This window comes from Lissotriton vulgaris, chromosome 9 (assembly GCF_964263255.1).
Source record: "Lissotriton vulgaris chromosome 9, aLisVul1.2, whole genome shotgun sequence".
Lineage (NCBI taxonomy): Eukaryota > Metazoa > Chordata > Amphibia > Caudata > Salamandridae > Lissotriton > Lissotriton vulgaris.
The window spans coordinates 900,812,109-900,833,975 of NC_141697.1; the positions used below are offsets into that span (position 1 = coordinate 900,812,109).

Here is a 21,867-nt window from a genome sequence, read left to right on the forward strand (position 1 = left end):
CGGCCGAAAAAGCCATTACTCCGGACATGGCTGTCCAGGCAGTAGTGTCTTGCAAACATGTGTAGCGAGGCCCACGTAGCTGCCTGACAGATGTCCTGCAAGGAGACTCCCCGACCCAGGGCAGTAGTAGCCACCGTGGCCAGAGTGGAATGGGCACGTAGCCCCACAGGAGGCTCCTTTCTCGCCAGAGAGTAACAAGCCTTGATGCACAAGACGACCCATCGAGAAATGGTCAGTTTGTGCACCGCCCAACCCTTCTTAGCACCCACGTAACCAACAAAGAGTTGGTCATCCACCCGGAACTGGCGTGTGCGATCCAGATAGAATGAGAGAGCACGTTTTGGGTCCAGACGGTGGAGCCTCTCTTCCTCTTTCGAGGGATGCGGAGGCGGAAAGAAGGTAGGCAAAGTGATGGACTGCCCAATGTGGAAGGCTGTGACTACCTTGGGCAGGAAAGCGGGCCAGGTTCGCAACACAACTTTGTCCGGCTGGACAGAAAGGAAAGGAGGTTTAGGAGAAAGAGCCTGGAGCTCACTCACTCTCCTGGCAGAGGTGATGGCAACCAGGAATGCAGTCTTAAGAGTAAGGAGACGAAAAGGGCAGTTATGAAGTGGCTCGAAGGGAGCGCACATCAGATAAGTCAGAACAAGGTTCAAGTCCCACTGAGGCATCACGAAAGGAACAGGAGGGAACATATGAGTGATGCACTTCAAACACCTATTTACAACTGGGGACTTGAACAAAGAGGGCTGATCAGGGAGCCTTAAGGCGGCGGAAATGGCAGAGAGGTAGCCCTTTAGAGTGCCCAGAGCAGAGCCCTGCTGGGCAAGAGAAAGAAGAAAGAGGAGAACCTCTGAAAGAGGGGCAGAAAGGGGATCCACAGCCTTTACTGTGCACCATGCCACAAATTTGTTCCACCTGCAGGCGTATACCGCTTTTGTGGAGGGACGCCTGGCTGCCAGAACAACATTACAGACTTCAGGAGGCAAGTCAAATGGTCTCAACAGCCACCGCTCAATCTCCACGCATGTAAGTGGAGACTGGACAGGTTCGGGTGGAGGACCGTCCCCTGCAGCTGCGACAGAAGGTCCTCCTGAAGAGGCAGACGAATCGGGGGATCGATCGATATGCTGAGTAGCTCGGGATACCAGTATCTTTGTGCCCAGTCCGGAGCCACAAGGATGACTTGGGCCCGGTCGCGCCTGATCTTCTTCAGCACTCTGGGCAGAAGTGGTATGGGCGGTGTGAGAAGTTGGCCTGATATATGATGTGTCCAATTCTGGAACCACCTTGTATCAGTCCAAACAATCCCTTATGGTGTCTGGTTGTAAGTCAACCTTATAGACAAGCTATCTTAATGGTAGCATAGACTAAGCAGCCTTAAAGGCTAAACTCAAGAGGTCGTGTTAAGCGAGCTGTTTTACCAATCACAATCCTGTAATATCAAATGAAAGGACACCACACAAGTATATATTATAAAAATATATGTGTTTATTACAAAAAATAATCCCCAGTACTCTTTATGAGCAAAGGGGCACAAGCGTTAAATCAAAACCACAGTATAACATACAAAGTTGCACAATTATGGATGAGGGCGGGTGGCCACTCAAACCATATATTAAAAAAGTTGTATAAGAGATACCAATCGAACAGTGGTTAGGCCTAGGGAATCGCTGGGAGCAGTTGGGACAAGCAATGCTGAAGTCGGGAAAAGCCCGCGAGATTCGGGTGCAGCGCTTAAAGCACACGCATGCACCAATATTAAGTCAATGGTGCGTAAAAGTTACACAAATAGAGTTTAAGGACACTTCCGCTGAACCTAGAAGGACAAAACTTTAGACACAGGCCCTAGAGGTGTGTACCAGTGTGGGAACACCGGCGTTGCAATGTTACCTCACCCACAGGAAGCGGGTGCATAGGGTCGAAGTGGCGCCAGGTTTCGTCACGCAGGTTCTTGGTGCTTGAAGCTGAAGATGCTGCAGGCGATGTGAAGGAGAAGTGTTCGGTGTGATCCAAGGGTGGATCAGAGTAGAAAAGTACCTGAAAGCAAAGGGGACAGAGTCTGGGTCACTCAGCAGTGACCAGGGTGGAACCAGGACGGAACCAGGCAATGTCGGGCGCAATCAGGTGGTTGTCGAGGAGCTTCTCTCCGCTGCCACGTGAGCTCTGGGGCATCTGCGACGTCCAGGAGCGGGTCACGAGCTGTCCCACGCAGGCTCTCACCGTCGGCGCTGTCGGCTTCAAGATCGGAGTCAACAACACTTGGCAAGAGCAACCCACGCAGGACTGGAAGATTGCTTCTCACTCGGACCAGGAGGGTCAGAGTGGGGGCTCCTTTTCAGAGGAGCTGGTGCAAGTCTAGAGCAACCAGAATCACAAGTCGGTTTTAGGTTTTCGCCGGCACAGGGGCCACAAGCCAGCTGGCAAGTGACCGGGCCAACGCGTCGAGCCAAAGAAAGCAGAAGGGCCCCACGCAGCACTCGTCGAGTGTGGAGGGGTGAGCTTCGGTGCAAGAGTGGCTCAGGGTTGGGGCTTCTCAAACCCCGGTGTACAGCTTCGAGGGTCACTCGTGGGCTGCACGGTCAGCGTCTCGTGGTCTTTTCAAAATGGCGTGCCCCGCGCTTTTGGTCGCCTCCACGGGTCTCAGGTCTGCAGGGACTGTGGATCGGGCTGTAAGAAGGCAGGCAAGCTTGATCTCGTCGATCTCTGTCAATCGAGTTCCGGCGGGAACTGCAACAAAGCAGACGTCGAGGTGCTGGATGGTGCCTGTTTGCACAGGGTGGTCACTCCTTGACCACAAGGGAGATTATTCAGTCTTCTACGTCGAGTAGGATGTCGAAGGGCCCAGAGTTTCGTTTCTTATGTTTCGTCAGGATAATCTGAGTGTGTTGGCACTGCTCCCATTCTTATATCAATCTAGGGGGCTGGATTACCTGCTAGGTCCCCTCCTATGGGTGGGAACCAGGAAGGGGGTGGATACACCCCTTTCCTTTGATCCAGGCCGCGCTGGGACAGGGGCTGGTGTGCCCCAGAACCGGTTTGGCCGGATTATGCAAGGGGCAGCCTTGTGCTCCCCAGGCAGTGTCTGGTTTCTTTCAAACCTCCCTGCTACAATCCACTATCTCCTGTCTGGGGTGGTGTAACACCTCCCTGCGACAGGAAAGCCTTTGTCCAGGCCTCCTCTGTTGAGTTTCGGTCAGCAGCAGGAGGTCAGGCTCGTGTCTGTGGCAGAAGCATCCATTTTGTGGATCTGAGGCTCTTTTAAAAATCAACTGCGTTTCAGTAAAGTAACATGTCTTCTCCCTCTAGAGGGGTGGAATGCTATCCCCGTCGACAGAACTGTCGAGGGGATAGTATTCCAAATCGTATGACACCTTACACGACATTTTTTGATAAAGCCAAACCAAAGTTGCAATATAACCGCGAGGATTATAAGGCACTTAATAGTATATGGTATGGCATTATCCCGGATCAGCTTAGGGAGTTGTTCCCGACAGCTGCAGACAGGCTCAGCTCATGCCAGGGCACTATCTCACATTAAACCACGCACTCTGCCTCCAGGATTGATACGGCCTGCCTTAGGAGTGACTGATAGGTATATATGTGTCCAGATAGGTTTAGATATAGGCATACTATATCTAAGCAAGGGGTGATTACACCACCTTGCCCCAGCTGAGTAATCAGCCAGTTGTGTCAATTTTAGATAGCCAGCTAGGGGTGGCAAAAGATATGCTGCAGCCCCTGGTAGGCCTTGGATGCACCTATGCCCTGGGCACCTATAGTGCTCTGTACAGGGGCTGATAAGGTGACCCAAGCCAATCTCGTTATGCACCTAGGGTACATGGAATCCATTTTACAGAGAGAGCAGATAGCCTGGGGCCCTGATTAGCAGGGAACCAGGCCAACTAAGTCGAAAACCAGCTAAACACAAGGCAAAAAATCTGGGGTAACCATAGTCAGGTAGCCACCTTCCTACAGGCAGAAAGGCAACACAAGGCTACTATGCCACCTAATCAACCATACAACACAGACCAGCGAACAGGCAGTCATGATAGAGCTGGACGCTGAGAAGGCTTTTGACAGTCTCATGGCCATTCCTTAGGAACTGCATGGCAAAATTCGGTCTAGGGGAGAAATGCATAGCAATGGTGATGGCCCTATACAACAAACCCAAAGCAAAAATAGTGGTGAACGGAAGCACATCTGATACGCTCACACTAGGAAGAGGCACCAGGCAAGGATGCCCACTCTCACCAGGCCTCTTCCTGCTGGCACTAGAACCCCTACTAGCAAAAATTAGAGACAATGAGAGGATAACGGGCGTTAAGGTCAAAGAGAAGACAGTTAAACTGGCAGCATACGCAGACGACATCCTCATCACAACCACAAACCCATCAACGTCAATAACAGCGCTGATGGATACAATAGGAGAGTACGCAGAAGCATCAGGGTACAAACTCAACAAAGACAAATCGGAGTGCAAACCAATGAACGTCCACACTACAAGAGAAGTACTCGGGGACTCAGGCCTAGCCTGGCAGACAAAACCACTCAAATACCTGGGGCTACAATTTGGGAGAGGCCTAGCATCCACGCTACAACATAACGAGGACTCACTGCTGAAAAAAATAAAAGAAAGACTAGAACTATGGTCGCCAAAATATATCAGCTGGTGGGGAAGGATAGAGACGATAAAAATGATGATAACGCCGGCAATAAACTACACGCTAAGCATGCTACCACTCCCAATGACAGAAAGCTTCCACAAGAAACTGGACAACATAATCAACATCTTCCTATGGAGAAACAAAAGACCCAGAATCAGCCTACTCAAACTGAGACTAACCAAAGAGCTCGGTGGCCTCAACCTGGCAAACTTTAAAACATACCAAACAGCTTGCCTGGCAAGACAAGGGATGGCCTGGATTGAGGACACACAAACGTACAAACCAGTCTGGCTAGAGTTGGAAAAAGGCCTCCTGGGAGGCCTCGACCCGATGGCTCTGCTAACAGCAAACAGGCACCCCCTAAGGTCAAGCCCAATACTGAAACATACCAGAGAAGCGCTGATGAAAATAGACAGGCGAATGATGCAGAAGCTGAGAGGCACAACATGGGAATCCATCTGGTTCAACACAAAAGTAACATACCAAGGGGCAACAATGAACAACGACACATGGATCAAGAAAGGAATCAGCCTCCCCAAACAGATGGAAACCAAGCAAAAACCGCTGACATTTTCAAACATACAACAACTACATGACCTTCCAAACCAAGAGCTCTACAACTTTCTCAAGATCAAAGCTGCCATAACTAGAGCTAACCTACACAGAGAAGAACCAGGCATCATCAAATACATGCAAACCTTAAACTCAGCAGGTCACCAAACTGCAAAGCTCTATAAGCTACTCAGCCCATCCACACTGTCGCAAAACAAGAAAACGACAAACTCATGGGAAACACTTCTAGGCAGGCAGCTAAATGAAAAAGAACGGGCACAAATGTGGAGCTCAGCAACAACGAACAAAGTCACCCCACAACTAGCACAAACGAAATACTGGCTCCTCCACAGAGCCTACTGGACCCCGTCCAGGCTCCACAAGGTCGGTATTCGGATATTATTTTCAATAGGCAGACAACATTGTGTTAATTCTGGTTAGTTTCACTTGTATGACCAAAAAAACTGCTCACATACTGAAAGTGTAGGCAAGTGCTAGTGAAGGAGCATGGATCCAAGAAAACAAAAATTGCTCAGAGCAAGCTTTCAATAACTTTTACTAACCGTTGAAACTATGGATGAAACAAAACTAATACCAGACACCGAAACATGGGACAAAAAGCTTTATGCATGCCTTTTAATGTGGAATAAAGTGCAACAGGACTAAAACCCACTTTAATTTGGAAAAATGCTTTGCGCATGTGCAAACCATAATTACGTAGTGGTAACGTGACTAACCCTCTTTGAGAGGGAAAAACTCTCAAGCATGCGCAAGAAGGACTAACGTGGTCTTGGGGCACCGCATGCTCGTTATCTGCTTGCTTGAACTTAAAAGAAATCTGCTGCTGGTAATGCTTTTGCTCAGAGAAAATAATAACATGGGATAGAGTAGAAGTTGGTGGGTGATCAGTGAGAATTTTATGTTTAAGAAAATAACATCTGTTTATGATTATTTTATTAATATGTGCATTTGGGCCTGTAATGCCTATGACAAAGGGAGGAAAATGACGCATCACAACAATGAGTCGCGCATGCTCAGTGGATTCATAATGTGACCCGATGACCGAAAAGCTGAATAGCGGACCAAAACTAAGGACAGAAGACGTGGGAAAGAGAAGAGTGTATCACTCGTCTCTGTAGCCTGTATTGAATGAACTATTAAAATGGCAACAATATATGTATGGAAGAGAAAATTATGAATGAGCTAAAGGGGAAGGGTTTGAGAGATAATAGTACCTTGATAACTAATTAATATGTCCGCATAGTGTGATGAAGACTCCCCTAGCCCTGTCCAATCATATTTCGTATTTTACTAATATTTGTAACTATTGAGGGTGGGACATGAAGAAATAAAGGCGATTACTAGAGTAACTTAGAACTTAGGAGAGAGAACGAGTGCGCAGCATCAAGAGAATCAAGGGTCAAGCCAGATCAAGCTGCTGGAGACAGAGAGAGAGAGAGAGAGAGAGAGCGAGAGAGGAAGAAGAAGAGAGCAGACTGGGAAGATTCAGATCTGAATGACAACCTGATTAGATTTGAAGATTCCGGAAGAACATCGAGAAGGGAGAGAGTGTAAGAGAGGGACGCGCAAAGTGCATCAGGTTTGTAGAGAAGTCAAGTAAGAATTTGCCCTGTCCTGATCCTATCCTATAGTCTGTGTCTCCTCATTCTAATTCAGGGGACCCCCTCACCAGTCCTTTGGTCAGAGGGGTAGTTTTCAAACATTCTATTAGGTAGATATTATTCTGTCTTAAAATGTGCACTTTTTTTGCAAATGTATTTCTTTTTTTGCTCCTTCTGTCTCTACATCTATCCACTCTTTGCATTTGATTTGTTGAATGAGTTTTAGGTTATTGGATGTATTTGCTAAATGAATTTTTCTCTCCCATATGAAGAATGTTGGAGTTTGCACTGTGAATTTGTATTAATGAGCGTTCAATTTATGACTGAAAATCTTAGATAAAACTTATGAATCTTATCAAGAGTCTTTGGTTATTTCAGTGAGATCAGTGAATTAGTTAGATAACGGTTAATATCACTACCAACTAACTCCACTAATGGTCCATTGACGAGAGGAAAGAGTGTTGATCTGTGAAGATTAGATAGGTAATAAATATTGTTCAAAATAGTTTGGGTTTACAGCAAGTTAACTAATCAGAACTTAAGTGAATTATAAAACTTGACTCCCAGCGGATTTGCCAGGGAGCGTGGATGAAAATTTTGAGTAAATGTTTATGGACCCCATTGAAATATTTTGTTTGTAAGGTATTTTTCAACCCTAGCCTTCCACTAGATCACTAGGGTACCAACAATCTAAAAATCCTCTTTTATACTAAAATCAATTCACCACCCAGGAAATTAGAGTTCAGACACATTTAGAGAGAAAACTAGCTTTTGAGTTGCTTGTCTGATTCAGGAAATACATGTGCAACCATCATTGCACCAGGAAGTCAGACATATGCAGTCCCCAAGTCCTACCCTAGTCTGACACTCTGCAGAGGGTTTGATGACTGCCTATGCAAACCACCTTACCAAAAAACTGGGAAGGTCTATAACAACTCTTCACCCCACTGGACTACCTAGGAAAGTGTCTGAGGGGATAAAACAGCTGCATCACAAAGCAGCACAAATTGGCTAAAAATCCAGGTCACATTATCACCTCAGAGTGAATGACAAATCTACACGGTGCCTGCCTGCTTTAATGGTGGGTACTGCACTCACACAGACTATCCCATCTTTGCAAACAATGCTGGGAAACATCAATAGCAGTGCGATTTATAATGCGTTTTACACAGGATACCTGCCCACCGATACTAGAATTAAATGACCAAATAATTTACTGGTGCTGTTAGTAACGCACACAATGCAAGAATAACTTTCATCCAAACTGAAATGGATTGGACTGCTCTCAGGGGCCCACTCACCCAAATAACTTCTATCCATTTGACGTTTTAGGCACTCTCGTCTTGAAGCAGTGCCTTTATGTTTTGACTAGCATCAGCTCCAGGTCATACTGTCAATCATGACACCAGTTTAAAGCCAACTCAGAAAAAACAAAATTGGCTCCCTCTTAGTTCATTGTACAATGTCTTCAGCTTTGTATCGTGTAATATAGTTCCCATCACTCACAATGTTACCATTATGATGACTTGAGGAGACTGTCACCAAATCTCTCACCAAGTGTCATAGGAGAGGGAAAAGTGGAGAACGGTGTAAGAGAGAAACTGAGTTGAGTGTGAGGAAGAAGTGCATGAGCGGTTTAACAAACTGTAAGCTGATGAGGTGTCAAACATTTAGCTTAAACTGTTCAAGGCTCTACATGTTAATACATTTTTAATGTATGGAGGTGAATAGGGTTATTTATGAAAGCAGGGGAGGCACACAGAAATTTCAAAAATATGGGAATCATGCAGGAATTACAACAGGTTTGCTGACGCACTGAGGTGGGACTATAAATGCATAATGGGAACAAGAAACCAGCAGAGAGGGGATGAAATTCGATATTCAGCCTCCATAGAAAGGAATGATTTTGAAATGCCTCTGTAGTAATATCCATCTCTCTACAGCCTAGCTTGTCAATGGATTTGAACAGAGATCTATTGAACAACACCTCACATTGTAATAACTACAAAGAAATGTCTATATGTATGAGTTACTTGGCATAGTTCAATATATTTACATTTAAGATGAAATTTAACAAGCAGCACCTCCAACCGTTGACGCTCATTTAAAACAATCTTTTTATTTGACGAAACAAATGAAACACAAAAATAGCTTGAAAAGCACTTTGACCACTTTTGGATCTCCATCACACATGCTCATTGACTTATCCTCAGATTTCCCCTTTCTCATATAGTTCAGTGGTTCTTAACCATTTCTCTTGTGTGGACACTGCATCATTGCCAGAAACTAGGGACCCAGCACTAAGTCATTATTGGAAGCTAGGGACCAACAGCCTAAGCAATTTCTACGATTTGTACATTAAAACAATACACTAAAGCAGAAAAGCAAGTATTCACAAAACAAATGCTCAAATATTTGAATATGTTGTGTAACTCACAAATATAGAAAAGTGTTCAGATTTTCAATGTTGCTTCCTTATTTATATATAAAAAACGTTTTTAATATTTCATTTTGTAAAACAGTCGCAGAGCCCCAGAGTAAACCTTGTGGACCCCCAGGGGTCCAAGGAACACAGGTTCAGAACAACTGCTCTAGTTGATTCACTAGTAGCAGACAGATCACAAAATAAAAAAACGAGCAGCAAAAGTCAAATTTCTAGTTTTCTGAAAACAGTAGCCAGAGCACTTACTTCATATGTCCAAAGGCCGAGAGCCACAGGCTACCACCGTCTAAATGGGGAGACCAAGACCCTGAAAAGAAAAATGGAATCCATGAAGCAGGAATAGCAGATCTTTACATTTTCTGTTTATGGAGTATAACAGTTCCAATTTGTTACATGTCTGGAGAGATTTCTCTTGGTCAGGTGTGCATTCACTTGCTCATTACATGTAATAAGTAATATGTAGCTACCATCAGGGAGGTCTCGACCAAAACCAACATTTGTACAATTGCATAAAACACATTTCTCTCATTTGAACTCATCTGTGTGGCAGGCATGGGTGTAAATATTAGTGGATTGTGTGCAGTGCACAGGGGTCCACTGCATCCCAAGTAGTTTTTTCTTTTTAACAAGCAAACTGAGGAGATGAAGGGACTGTTTTTCTTGAATATATTAGATACCATTACATTGCTACACTCTTGTGAAGAAATCTAGCTTTTAATATTTAGATTTTGATAATCAAGTACTGTGCTCAATGGTACGCATCTTTATACAAAGTATAAACATTACACTAAAACAATGACACGAATAATAGCTAAGGAAAATGATAATAGATAAAGAAATGATAGGTACCTAGCATGTTTAGTCGACACATTATGGAAGAATAGCATAAAACGTAAATTCCTGACTGGATGACAGGTTTTCCTGAAAAACATTTTTTACAGAAAGTATTTAGAATTTATGGTTATATTTCTGGTGCCTTGTGTGTGCACACTACCAGTGTTTGTGAAAAGATGTATAAGACATAAGCAAAGTGCCAGAAAAGTTAAATATGTAATGCAGCTAAGGACTATGCATGCCAATTTAAAACAAATAGAAGCAGTAGAAAGTTTTCTTTACACAAATTCAGATATCTACATGAAGCACCGAGAAATGATTTTTAAGGTAACATCAGTCATTCTATTAAATTATGCATCTTAAGTACACCAATGAATTCCACATAGAGTTGTAAATTTCGGTGGCGTGGGCAAGGTGAGTGTTCAGATTTGCTCCCTTCTACACTCCTACACTGGTCTATTTCTAGGCTAGTTCGACAGACCACCACCACTCAATCGTGAAATTAATCGTACACTTTCAATCGAAACAAGATAGGAGACTGAAAGACAAATTAAAGTCAGTGACAATGAACATAATCTGGTATAAGAAACATCAGAATTTATAAAAGCTAAAATAGGTATGAGAATAATTTTCAATTAACATCCAACCAATAAAGCTTGAATGGACTATACCGACTTCCACGCAACATGGCTGAAATGTAACATAGACCATCCCAAAGTATACACTCTACAGCTAATGTACTCAATATGTACCATTAGCACTAAATGCCTTTAGTTAATAATCAAATTAAATGGGGGGGGGGTTCCTACATGGCTATAGAATTCCTATATACACCAACGAGTGTCCAGGACACATGGTTTGGGGTAAAGGATAACACGTTTCCATGTTATTTTTTCCAATAGACAATTAGTTTCAACATGCTGCAGCACAAATCCTTTGGCTGCCAGTTTACAGGACCGCAGTATTGATCTGTGAAAACTGATTGTCATACACCAAGGCATGGTTTGTTTCCACATAAAAAGCTATTCAAACTTCTATACCTTCATTAATGCAAAGGCTTTACTATTAGGGGGACAAGTTTAAGAAAACAGGATGAGCCCGGCAAGAATTACTTCCAGTAAAAACGTTTGCAACCTTTAATAATTTGAGGGCATTTATATTGTTCCCAGCAGTCATCCTGATTATATTAAAAGACCTGCAAAAGCATGAAAGTAAAAAATAGCAATTGTTTGCATTTAAAATAAAATGTACATGAAAATATTTGCAAGTTGCAAAAACAATACTACTGAACTATTTTTTTTTTACATTAAGTACCATTTATCCTCCGTAATCTACACGCTATGCTATTGCTGTTGGCCAAAAGGAGGTTAGCTATGTACTGATGGAGGAGGACCACCCCCTCCATAAAAGACTGGATTCAGGATGTGACGTTCTGCCATACACAACTGAACACTTTTTGGGAACGGATGCCATCGGCATCAAGGCCAAGGGACATATGGGGTCTCTTTTTGGACTGGGCCCGCATACGACAGCTAGAAGGAACAGCCCAATGAGCGAAACCATCAGACTAGAGGACATGCCCATGAATGCCAGTGTGTGAACAGGGCAGATCTCTCAATACACAGTGGAGGTAAAACAACAGGTCCTTTGGGAAAATGTTAAGTGAAGATGGGGTTACATTTGTAAAGTTCATATCAACCATTCACTGGATGTGCAATGTATAATAAGTTTTGTCTTCTCCAAATACCAAGGATGCAGGGACTTGCTTTTGTATAGTAATTCGAACATTATTAGAGCGCAGTATGTGTGTGCTGTGACTAAGTAGCTGGCTCCGTTATTAATGTTGTTTGTTCTATTACTGGATAAAAAAACATTTTCAAAAATAAAGTTCCGTTTATCGTAGGTATCACTTAGTTTAAACATGTTTGATGGATGGCAATGTTTAGGAAAAAGATTAATAATGGAAACCCATGCAAAATAATTATGGGCAAAATTAGAATAGATCGGGGCCCAATTCTTAAAGTTATAAAAGTGCGCCCAAAGGTATGTACCATACCATTGGTGTCAATTTAAGACTTTAAGGAATGCACAAATGTTTTAGCAATAAAGTGTATTACACATAATAGACCATAAAATATTATCAATGAATATCATCAATTATTAAAACAGTTTGAATACTAAAATACACACTATCTCGCAAAACTTTTGGTATAATGTCTAAAAGCAGAATTTAAGAAACCAAATATGCTGTGTCTGGTCTTCCTTACATCATTAGCAGCCACAAGGGCAGCCCAAACACCAGAACCAGGGGCAGTGTCTGATCCTAACAAAGGTCCAAGAAACGACAAATTACAATATTCACAGAATTTTTTTAAACCATATAAAAAGCAATAAATGAATAAATGTTTGAATAGCAAAAAGAGAACAGTGCAAAAAGGCTTTCTTGCTGGTGCTGCTACTATTGGGTTGTTTTCTTAACATTGTGGCATTGCAGTATCTGGGTGATTTGATCACCTCTTACCTGGCATGATCTGTTGAATTATATGGACCGATGTAGCCCTCTTGAAATTTCTCAATATCCTTGGAAGGATAATTTTTATGCTTGCCCATCTTACATTTTAATGAATTTTGGAATCCTATGCAAGTAAATACTGGGTTGGAGTGTTATTTTGAATAGAATCCTTGGACGCTCTATTGAATTTCAGTCCTGATGATGACTGTGTAACTCTAGAGGTCGAAACGCCGTTGACGCATTGTGGCCATAAAATTAATAAAGGACACATCATTTTGTTTTAGGTTGTACCCTCTATGTGACATGTATTGCTTGTCTGCAACCTGTCTAGTTTGTAATACACATTGTCTTTGTACCAGCATATTTCATTGAGTGCCACTATCTTAACTGTTTTAATATTTATAAAAAGGAATGCATTTGCTATATTTTTTCAGGAAGTAATATTGTATGTGGGTCTCTATATTTTTCTTTTCCTTTTTGCACTTTTCTCTTTTTGCTATTCAAACATGGATTCATTTATTGCTTTTTATTTCGTTTACAAAAAATCTGTGAATATTATAATTTGTTGTTTCTTGGACCTTGGTCTTTCTTACAAGCATTAGAAAAACAAAGCAAATGCAATGTAAACCCAGCAGAATTCAATTCTCTTAAATGTTCAAATGCCACACTAACAGTAAAAACGCGATTTTCAACAAAGAATGGTTTCAAATATCCGACCCTAGGAGTTTTAAAAGGAAGACAAAACGACATAAAGTGCTTAATTATAACAGATTTTTAATTAACATATTCGCAATTGGACAACAAACTTGTTTCACATCCCTAGTATTATCAATTCTGCTGAACACCCAATTAAAGCAATAAAAGCCTACGCCCAAGGCCGGGATTTGACACCGTTAACAGATATGTTGCACACATTTCCCATCCTGTTTAAGATTCTACAATTAAAATCTCCACCAATCATTAGTAAAATAACATGCCATAAAAAATGCTAAGAAAATATAGCAAAGCATTACTTTGGTTGTAATACACATTTACAAAGCAATTTACAAAGTGGAGATTTGACCAGTAAACTTGCAAATAACTACCAACAAGCATTTACAATGCAACGGTCTCGCCTTTGCAAAAGTTAGAGCTATTGGCATTGTAAATGACAAACTTTTTATTTATGTGTTGGTTTTTAAAACAGATAAATGGCATTGTCATTTGCAATGCCAATAGCTTAATCTTTCGCAAATGCGAGACCTACTGCATTTGCAATGCAATAGGTCGCGTATTTAAGCGAGTTTGAGATATTGACATAGCAATTAATGTGTTTTATTTAGGTTTCAAAAACCAAAACATAAATAAAAGGTCTCTCACACTGCCGTCTCTCTCACACTGCCGTCCCTCCCACACTGCCGTCCCTCCCACACTGCCGTCCCTCCCACACTGCCGTCCCTCCCACACTGCCGTCTCTCCCACACTGCTGTCTCTCCCACACTGCCGTCTCTCTCACACACACCACTGTTTCTCACACACTGCTGTCTTTCTTACACACAATGCTGTCTCTCGCACTGCTGTCTCTCATACACACTGCTGTCTCTCACACTGCAGATGTGGGTTGTGGGATGTGGGTTTCCAGCTCATATCTGGAGGGTGGGCGCTGCTGCGTTTCATGGTTTTTTTTTTTTACTTACTCCCGATGGCATTAGTGGTAGCTTCAGAAGCTTTTGTTTGGGGGGATGTTGGGGGTCAGATTTTAGCCCAAAGCCTGACCCCTCTTCATGACCTTGTGCCCTCATGCCTCGTTTGCAATCTAGCTAGTACACCACTCAGATTCTTAGCGGCATTTACACACTTCAAACATTGTTATTTTATAAACTCTCAGATTATACAATATGAACTCAGGAGTACCAGTCATGGGTTACAACAATTACTTCTACTCAGTGCAGTTACAAAAATAATCTGCTGGCCTATTGAACAAGGGGTCAGAAGTGGAACGAGATAGAGAGGGGGAGAAGGAAACAAGGGCAGAGGGAGAGAGACACCCCTGGAGGTCAGAAGGGGGGCGAGACCCCCGGGGGAGATGGATACAAGGGTAGAGAGAGACACACACAAGCATTAGGAGGGGAGCGAGAGAGAAGGAAATCAGGGCAGAGAGAGAAACGCATGGAGGTCTGAAGGGGAGAGAAGAACAGGGTAGGTGGCAACAAAGGTAGAGAGAGACATGGGGATGTGGAGCAAGATAGTGAGTGTGAGGGGAACAAGGGCAGAAGGGGGAGACACGCATGGAGGTCATAAGGGGAGAGAGACAGGGCAGAGAGAGATACACAGGTGTTCAGAAGTGGGGGAAGAAAGCGAGGGGGAGACGGAAACAAGCAAAGAGTGACATGCATGGGGGCCAGGCGAGGAGCAAGATACAAGGGCAGAGAGGGACAAACAGGGAAGTGGAGAGAGATAGGGAGTGGGAGGGGAGGGGGACAAGGGCAGAGGGGGAGACACTCATGGAGGTCATAAGGGGAGAGAGAGACAGGGCAGAGAGATACACAGGTGTTCAGAAGTGGGGAAAGAAAGCGAGGGGGAGACGTAAACGAGCAGAGAGTGACATGCATGGGGGCCAGGCGTGGATTAAGATAGCAAAGGGGAGACATAACCTAGCGGAGGGAGACGTACACACACACACACACAGGGTCAGAAGTGGAGTGGAATAGAGGGTGAGATGGAAACCAGGGCAGCAGGAGGGAGATGTGCACACGGGATCAGAAATGGAACGAGATACAGAGGGGCGAAGGAAGCAAAGGCAGAGGGGAGAGCGCTGTAAGTATGGTGCCTCATTGGAACGGCAGAAAAATTAAGGTCCCTCCTTAAACAAGCATTGACAAAACCACCAGGTTTGGCTTTTGTATATTTTAAAGTTTACTGTTTGAGAACGCCTCTCATTTAGAGGGCAGCAGAAATGGAATGCAGGGGTAAAAATATGTGGTAATCGGCTTACCGCACATCTATACCGTTGCCTCAGATTTTTGACAGCGCATTAGCACGGTGCTTCTTAGTGACTACCCCAATATTACCACTAGCATAAGGGTGGAGTGAAATGTAGCAGAAACAAGTAGCACGGCAGACACAGATGGTACAATGAGCCTATATTTTAAGGGACGTCTTGCTGTCACATTTTGACTGAATGCATGCTGAAGTAGTGCCAATCCATGTCGCACTCACAATAAGGTGCTACTTCCCACACTACAGGCCTCATTCAAAGGTCATTTCGAGGTGTTTGCACTTCCCTAGTATCAGCACATCATCGGTGGTAACGGAGTGCAAATGTTCGAGTCTGTGATCTATTTGCATTCAATGTGTAATGACCACAAATTACATAAGAGTCCGCATCTAAACTACAGTTATTGGACGAGACAATGTTTATAAAAAGTTTGTGCTCACGTTCTGAGTTATCTTTTTTTTTGGGCAGTTCTATCTAGCAGGAACTCGTCCTGAAGGCACTGGGGTGCTTTACAGGCCAATCAGTTACAATACCCAGCGACACATTCATTTTTGGTATGCACAGAGAGATTAAGTGATTTGCCCAGAATCACAAGATGTTGAGCCGACGCCGAGACTGGAACCCAGTCCAAAGTCGGCAGCTCCGGTTGTAACGCCACGTACTTGCCCATTCGTAACCAAGTGCATTCTGGTAATTTTAGTTCTCCTGGTTCGCTTCAGTGGACCCCATTGAGGTAACTCACATCTGAAGAAATGTTTCTCCTCTCTTTAAAATATAATTGGTTGGCAGTGATGAATGTACTGAGACCATCAGGGGTCCTGTGAGGTGCAGTGGTCCAGAGCGAGGAGTGGGAGGTGGCCGGCTGGTAGGGTGCACTGATGCCTTCACGCACATTGGAGCGAATCAAAGGCTTTGGGGAATGCGGCCCGTGATAATCACGAGTTAAACAAGCTCTAAAGAAATGGCTCTATGAATGAGTGTTCAATGTTTCTGTTGCTGCTGTTTGTTTGGCGTACACCAGACAGCTTGAGCTTTTGGCTATTTTTGCAAAGTTCAACATATAGTTCAATGTTTTTGCATCAAACGGGCTTAATTGAGCCTAAAAACATTAAAACTTTCAAAGATGTCCACAATGGGATGGGATGGAGGGGGGGTTGTATCTTACCCTGGGCCCCACAAATCCTTAGGAAGGCATTGGGCCCAGAGACTCAGATGTGTGCGGGTCCGCTACATCCCGATTATAGCGGTTTTATTACTAAACCAGGGAACGGGGGCTTGTTTCCACTGCTTGCTTTAGAGTCAATTGAAGCCTTGCTGCACAATGCGCACGAAAGACTCCATGCTGTTAAGGTGTTTTACGAAGGATGCGTCTGTTGCATTGGCGCTTCAGACATCAATATATACAAATATTTGATATGTTTCTATTCCATTTACCAAGTGACACATAAAACACCAGCGGCGTTGAGCTGAGAGGCAATGAAACAGAGGAGACATTCCCGTTCATCACCATTTGTAGGGGAAACCACCCACACGCGGGACCGGCTGCCAAAAATGGTGGCTGCAAGAACGAATCGAGCCCTTTTAACATGCTAATGCAAGCCGTTTAATGTAGTCTGCCAACTCTCCAGGGATGTGTTGTGGGCCCCTCTAAGCCGCTCGGCTTCACAATGGTGCGACCCTGTGAAAACATTTGGCCTCGGATAAAGATCTCACAAAGCCTCCCATCGGACAGCTTCCACTGAATCGGGAACCATTTTGTCACTTTTGTGTTCCCGTGCTGTTCGGGGGTGTTTGTGCACATAGTCCCGTATTGAAAAGAAGTAGACAGGGGTGCAGTGTGGGGTAGGAAGCATGTGTAGCCAGAAAGTAATGGGGTGTTTTACCGCAACCACCGCTGCGGCCCAGAGTCCGCCGACGTCATCGCAAGGCCGCACAGGGATTGGCACACCCTATTACTTCCCAAACCATAATTTCAAATGAGTCTGTTTGTAAACAACGTAAGCCTCAATAGCTTTACTATCGCGTTCCTTCGTGCCGACAGTTCCCTTGTGGATTTAGTATATAAAACATAATGTATATTGTTTTCGCCACTCCTGTGGAAATAATGCTCCTAAACAGAGCCAACACACTAAGAAATCTGCTTGCCGCGTGATACTGATAGGTACATGATTTTTTCCCTCCTTAGAAACAATCTGAAGATGGTAAACAACAGGACCCAGCTGACCGGAAACAGAGTTCTCGCGAGGAGGGAGCGTTGAGGCCAGACTTGCTGCTGGCATAAAAGGTTCCTTATGTTCTTGATGGGGCCATCTGGACCCATGAAAAAGATAAGAAACCTTTACGCCAGCAGTAAGTCAAGGAACCCCGTCTGAAAAGGACAGGGCTTAGCAGGAAAGGAGAACGTCACTAGGACCTCTTCTCCAATGGCTGGCCACCGTTTAGGAGGCCAGCCAATGGAGAAGAAGGGTGGGGCATAACCCTCGCTAGTGAAGTATTCCTAAAAACAAACTCTCGCGAGCTCCACTGCGCATGTGCACAGTACGCCACGCGAGACCTAAAAAGGAAGTACAATTGTATGGTACATTACAAAACTTGCATTTCCGATGTTTATAAATATAAGTGGCTAGACAACATTGGTGACGTGCCTTCAAGCTGGGAATAGCAGGTATAAAATTGCTATCATAATCTGCCAAGGAGTGGTCATACTCCAAGTCTCTTGGATCATAATTATATCCAGAGTTGTCAATAGCTTTAGATAAATATTATTTAGTCGCCTTTTGAATTCAAATACATTCCAACAGACAACATTCAGTTCAGTTTATGAACATCCACAGTCGGGCACATTGGGCTTTGCCCGTATTCATGCACACAAACGCTGGTCAAATGGGGCAAAAGACCCCCGTTTACACCTATAGGGCTATATGATCAGCCTGAATGTCAAAATGCCATGGAGGAAGGAAAGGGGTGAGAGGCTAACAATGAAAGAAAAGTTGTCTGACGAGAGAGAGAATAAAAACACTTCTCTCCTGCCCACCCTCTTTTTATTGACCTATCATCTCAGCGCAGGGTCCATTAAAGGAGGATCAAAGAGCTTCCAATTTAAGATTTTGCAGGGGCTTTGTGGCATTGTTTACAAATGTCCCAATTTTGCACTTTGTTTTGCAAATAGCTAAATCCTGGAGGGTTCAATTATAGGCATGTACATTTTCAAACGCGGAAATTTGTTGAGCAAATGCAGATTCTCTTTCCATACAACCATTTTTTCCCCCACCTTGGAAAAAGTTTTATATCTGCCCAAGTAAGTAGTACATTTTCAACTTTATCCAGCACAGGAAGAGATTGCAAAGGGGTAGGCAAGTACCCTTAAGCATGCCACTTAGTAGATGTGCACAGACTATAGGGCATTCCACCCCTTAAACTCCTGCTTTCCATCTCTTAAGAACCCAAACTTAACTATTCACTGCACTTCATTGATGCAGATGTCTGGACGTTAGGCCAAGACCTTTGTGAAAGGCTTAACATCAATATATTTAAAAAAATCAATCGGTCTCCAAGATTTGCAGTTTGAAGCATCCTTGTCTGGCTATGGGATTACAGTTCTATCTGCCTCTATCATGGGGGGGGGGGGGGGGGGGAGGGGGGTAGATGCACCAGTTCTTTCCCAAAAGTGTGTGCTAATATGTAGAGGTTGACAGGCACTTCTTCAAAGGTCACTGACAAGACAAAGTATACGTTTCACGGTATAGGGGGGAAGCTGTTATACAGGTGTCATTGTACATTGAACCATGCTTTCTGTTATAAGCAGCCATTTATATAAGGAAGAAAAATGTATATTGCACCAAAAGATACATCTGCATATCAGACACTGTAACAACTGCACCCTCTATGTACATATAGGTGCATAAATAGAGGAATGGATGCCGGCTGCTAAAACTTTATGAAATGTCATGAAAATGTTACATGCTTCACCTCAAGATAAATGTGCACATCAGAACACAATTGCTGCTTGGATGCATATGTGGGTATTTATGTAGAGGTGTTTTCTCCAACCACTAAAACCTTACCAAGTGTCATGTGCATATGAGTAAAAGTTCATTTAAGTTTTTTGTTATAAAGAAAATCCCCCTTTCAAACTTTGTCCATCCCCTCCTCTCTCGGACTCATTCCAAACTTTTCTGACCACTATCAGGCAGTTTCCACTGCTCGCTCTCCTGCTGCGACCAGCTTAATCAGGTGGTGATCACTTCCACGCCCCTGGGTTGGAGTCCCACTGTTACTTTTTAGCACCCTGCATGAAAGCGGCCCACCCTGCCCTATCAGTTCAATCTGGTCAACTACTACAAATCTTCGATGTGTTTACCTCGTTTCATTTATATCTGCTTTCACTGGCAGGGCCCTAAATGGACTGTGATTAATTGACGGGTCCCCTCACTTCACCATCTATTTGAGTTTTATCCCACAGGTCTTCTCTGTGTCTCTACTGCTCACCAGTCACTTTAGACACTTCCATTTTCCAGGTACCCCATTGGAGAACAGAACTCCAACTTCTGACCATCTGGGTTAGAAGTTTCTCTGCAGTGTTCCAGCCATCTTATTCCCGCTGCACCACTCCAATGGTACTTTATTACGTCTCATTTCTTGTCTCTGTCACAGCACTCTCCAGTTTCCTGTGTCCTGCTATTTATGACCTTCTAGAGCGTATCCACTTTTGAGATTAAGTGCTTTCCCTCAGTCGGCTTCTTGTTCTGCACAGTTATCCACCTTGCCAGTTCCACTCGGGGACCAGCATATACTTCCTTGTGCTCCTCTGACCATTTGCCGGTCTCCATCGTAGTGTGTTGGTCAGTTTGCTGCCATATTTCAGATCCTGACTTTAAGAGATTGTCGAAGGTCCACGGTTTCACTCCTGCCTGGCTGGCTCCTCCAGCTTATGTAACATTTTAAAGTATTTTCAAATGTATTATTTTTTAGGTCTCGCGACCTATCGATGTGCGCAAGCGCATCGAGCGGAGCGAGAATTCATGTGGCGAAAACATCTTCAAACCAAAGGGCTTTCAGCCCCGCGGTTTTCATGAAGTTCACGTGAACATGCACGCGCATTGCATGCAAGCCCAGCCTCTCCCGCCCCCATCCGGCATCAGGCTTCTCCTCCCCTAGCAGCACTCCTCCCACACCAGCAACTCCCCCCTCCCACACCAGCACCTCCCCTCTCTCTCCAAGCAATCACAGCCTCCCCCTCCCACACCAGCACCTCCTCCCTCCCACACCAGCACCTCCCCTCTCTTTCCACGCAATCACAGCCTCCCCCTCCCACACCAGCACCTCCCCCCTCCCACACCAGCACCTCCCCTCTCTCTCCACGCAATCACAGCCTCCCCCTCCCACACCAGCACCTCCCCTCTCTCTCCACGCAATCACAGCCATGCCGCACTGCCGAGCCGCCTGGGCTTTTCCAGCTCTTCCCTCCCACTCTCTCACTCTCCCGCCCCAACCAGACTTGTTCTTGTTCTGAATGCTATAAACTCAGTGCTGTGCTGGTTGCTCGCTGTTGCACTGCTGCCAGAACTAGCATTTTCAGATCAAAGAGTTTTTGCAGCACACACAACTGATGTGGTTGCAGGGACTTCATTAACTGCAGATGTACGAAGCGCCGAGCCAACTGCACAGAAAGAGCCAGTCTCTTTGAATAACAGTCAAAAAGAGCCACAAATGAAAAACAGATCCCTTGAGTCATCTGATCACCTGCAGACGAATGACCGCTTTGGTTTCAATGACCTCGTCTTTTTTTTGGTTCTTGTTTGTGCGTAAATATTTGAAACAAAACAGAATACGACTTTAACCAAAACCCATTTTTTCCAGCTTGCAGGCACATTGTTTAAGCGCTTTCAATGCTTTTGGTTTCTATTACAATCAGAACTGTCCTTGCTACTGTTGCACGTGGAATGTTGTCTGCACCAGAGTGTGGGATGCAGTGTCATCAGAATGAAAAGGCTACACTGGGCCTTTGCGTTCATCACTAATGTCCACCCCTTGGGTGGCTGACATGAGTGAGGGCCCACAACTTAGAGGGATGTTGTATGATACTTGCCTGGTCATTGGATGGGCATGCCCCATTCAGGAGTATCTTATAGAAGTTCTGAGCAAATGCATTAAAGCAGGAGTGCCTGGAAGAGACCGCGAGCTGAGAACGGGCACTACCGTGGAGGGCCCCACTCAGGCAAACTACATTCAGAGTGGAAGGAAGCAAAGAACTCTGGCCT

General features: G+C 44.3%; 1 protein-coding gene across 5 annotated transcripts in view; it reads right to left on the bottom strand.

Annotated features, from left to right (window-relative positions):
- BICRA (BRD4 interacting chromatin remodeling complex associated protein) overlaps positions 1-21,867 on the bottom strand; it is a 593,087-nt gene that overhangs the window by 302,809 nt on the left and 268,411 nt on the right. For all 5 annotated transcript variants that reach the window (XM_086938677.1, XM_086938681.1, XM_086938679.1 and 2 more), the window contains exon 2: positions 9,531-9,591. The gene's annotated coding sequence lies outside the window, so the exon portion shown is untranslated. The remainder of the gene's footprint in view (positions 1-9,530; positions 9,592-21,867) is intronic.